Source organism: Equus przewalskii, chromosome 16 (assembly GCF_037783145.1).
Source record: "Equus przewalskii isolate Varuska chromosome 16, EquPr2, whole genome shotgun sequence".
NCBI lineage: Eukaryota > Metazoa > Chordata > Mammalia > Perissodactyla > Equidae > Equus > Equus przewalskii.
The window spans coordinates 71479760-71483196 of NC_091846.1; positions in this window are offsets into that span (position 1 = coordinate 71479760).

The window sequence follows — 3437 nt, forward strand, 5'->3', positions numbered from 1 at the left end:
TGTGTCCACTGGGTATGATTTTAAGACAGGAAAAGATATGCATTTACAAATTTTGAAAAGAAGCTGGGGACCCTGGGTTCTAGACATAAAAGAATTAAAGTCAACTTTAAGGAAATCAGATAAGTAAGTCTATTGATAAGCTTAGAGGAAAATTAATATATTGTGCCTCTTCTTTCAACTCCGTTTTAACTTAGTTTTCATAGAAATCTGTATGTGGAGGAAGTAAAAATTGTCAAATATCTGCATTTTTTTCACGAAATTATAAGGCAATAGTAAGAAACAAAATTGGAAAAAAAGCAGGCAAATATTTTCACAAAATGTCGGGGGTTATGGGCAAAGCAAAGTTTTAAAACCATAGACACTCGTGAGTGTGTTTGTTTGTGGACCCAGTTCTTTATATCTTCTTTATGAAGCCTGGAGATAGTTCACAGATGATTTCCACATACAAGTTTTGGCAGTTTTGAGTTTGTGGTATGAAATTCAGTCTAGAATATTGCCTGCAAGCTCAACTTCAATATTTGCTCTGCTTCCTGCTTCCACATGAAATCATAGACAGTATATAATTCTAACCTCTATAATTATGTGGTCGTATTAATGGGACAGTTGTGTCTTAGGTGGCCTTGCTTAGCAGCAATTAGTTCTATGGTCATATTAACTCCTTTTATTAAGAGTTCTGGGCTGGATATTAGCATTTCCTCTGACTGTGTGTAGCTGCGTAGTATTCAGATTGCTGGGCCCTCACCACCGATGGCCTATTCTGTTGAACTAACCTTTAGCTGCTATCATGAACAGCGTTTTCACTGGGAAAGTTCAAAAGTAGGGGTTTTTCCTCTCAATTCTCTCAATTTCTTTGTTTCTAAGGCAATTGTCTTTCCCTGAAATCTAATCAGGTTTCAGAATTGGCACTCAACCATCAAGGAATTTAAAAGCATCAGTAAAAATGAAAACAGATGTCCAGGTCAATTTTGTGATAAATAGCATTAATAGAAAAAAAAGAAGAATATTGGATATATGCTGCCAACCACTAGCACTTTATCATACCAAAAAATATTGCTTGGTTTTCTAAACAAAAGCACAAGCTGAATAAGATTAAAACAGGGCATTTAAAAAATATTTTAATAGTTAGGTGTTATTTCATAATGCCACAAATATAGGACACAGGCTTCCGAAAATTAGTTATTTGGTAAATGCTAGATTTTGTAGTTTAGGTTTTGAGAACTCCAATATTTTCATTGTCCACAGTCTATGCAGCTCTACTCTTCTTTGTTGTAATTTTAAATTATAAATCAGCTCCTTACCCTCACTGGATTTTTTGTGTCATGATTTAATTTGGGTTTCTTATCTCTTTCTGTGTTTCCTTTGTTGGAAGAACATAAATCATAATGGCAAAGGTTGTCTCTTTGTCACAAACCATCATAAATAAGCCCAAAGAACAGGCCATAAACATGTAAGAAATTTTTAGATTAAAAAACATGAGTGATGTTTTCTACCCACCTGGCGTTCAGAGGTAAAAGTACAGTCTGCAACTAGTAAATTATTAACACTTTTCTAACCAAGGATTTCCTCCTTTCTTAGGATGTCTGTGATTAATAGGTAGTCAGTTTAAGAATTAGAAGGCTGTCAAACATGATAAACACATTTCATGATCACATATTGAAAAAAGAGTTGAGGAATAATTATAATAAGATTATAATTACTTTAATAATTATTCATTATTATAATAGGATACAATATATAATAAGAATGTCCCGCATTCTTGGTGTTGGGGGAGCAAGGTGCTAGAGCCGTTGGGAACTGATTTCATATTTTTTTGAAGGTAATTCTAGGAGGCTTAAGGCAATTATAAGACCGCAAAGCAACTAATGCAACTACCTTTTACTTTCCTTGGATTTTATTTTTTCTTCTCTGGAAAGCCATCTAATGGCTGTCATTCGTTCATTCAATATTTACTGAAACCCCACAATATGCCAAGCAGAGGCTGCAGACACACAGTGAACAAGGCAGAGGGAGCAGTCCTCCTGGAGACTCAGGGTTCAGTGCACGTAGGCAGACTCAGAGAATCAACGCACGGAGAGGGAAAGAGACATGGTTACAAAGCAGTGTTAGATGTCCTGATGGGAGGGGAACTGACCTACAACCAGGGGAGCAGTAACCTGTAGCTGGGCAGAGGAGGTGGAAAGAGGAGAGAGGGGTCACATTCTGGGCAGAAGGAATAGCATGTGCGAAACTTTAGAGACGGATGAGAGTGACCTATTTGAACTACTAGCTGGAAAAATTGTAGCTTCTATTAACCCTTCCTGCGATAATAACTCCAATTATGGAATACTCACTGTTTCAGCCCTATTTTAGAGATTTCACACATAGCATCTCACTGAATCCTCTCGGCAACCCTCGAGGTATTAGCTCAGATTACACAGGAAGAAAATGAGGCTCAGTGGGGGTAAACAACTTCTCCACCGTTACAAAACACACGTGTGTGGGCTGGGCTGGGACCCTCGGTCTCTATGGCACCAAAACTCTTGCTCTTTTCAGGGTACCACCTCGTGCCTTGTGTCCGCTTGCCGCTCAGCCCTGCAAAAAAATCCTGAATTTGAATTTTATTCTAGCTAATTCAGAGCAATCAGTTTAGTGAATATTGCCTTTATTTACTTCCTGAGCACAAATTAGCATAAGTGGGACACTGTTGAGATATACCTGCATAAGATGAACTCCTTTTCACAATATATCATGAAGAGTATGATTTTATAAATGTATATATATATCCAGCAAATACATAAATTTTTCTTTGCAAAGAATATTGGACAAATATTAGATTAATTAAAGACATGTAGTGATTTAGAACAGCTAATGTTGGGGTCAAAAAAGACCCTCTTGTACAACGAAGGTGCTGAGGTGGAAGCAGAAGTTATTCTTTTTCTTGAAAGATGGCTCAGGCAGAATGAAGTGACGGAAGTGTAGGACTCAGAAAAGGCCAAGGAGGCGGGGTTGAACTTTAGAACATCATGGGATCTGTCAACGATGCTAGTGTTTACAGGCCTGTTACTAGGTGGTAAGCTCACTGCATCAGCACAGAGGTAAGCCCCGGGCTGATGTGAGCACCCTGGTTCCCGGAAACCACCTCTCAGCAATCTTTCAAGGCCAGGGCAGTACTGACTCAGGCAGCCTAGTCTTCCGAATCCAAGGAAAAAGGCAAAGGGACCCTTGGGGGAGACTGGAAGCACACCAGCATCTCTGCAGCAAAGTGCTTGGCTCAGTGGAAATGGCCTTTGGCGTCCCTCAGCCTGAGGTTCATCCAGTGGCAGGCACCTCCATTCTGGGAAGTTGATATTGCCCAGTAAGCCTCAAACCCTGGCTGGAGGCCTTGACAGGTGACAAGATGTAAGCCGATGCGGGCGTGGGCAGCTCAGGGCGCTTCCATGATGTCAGAGGAGGACAGG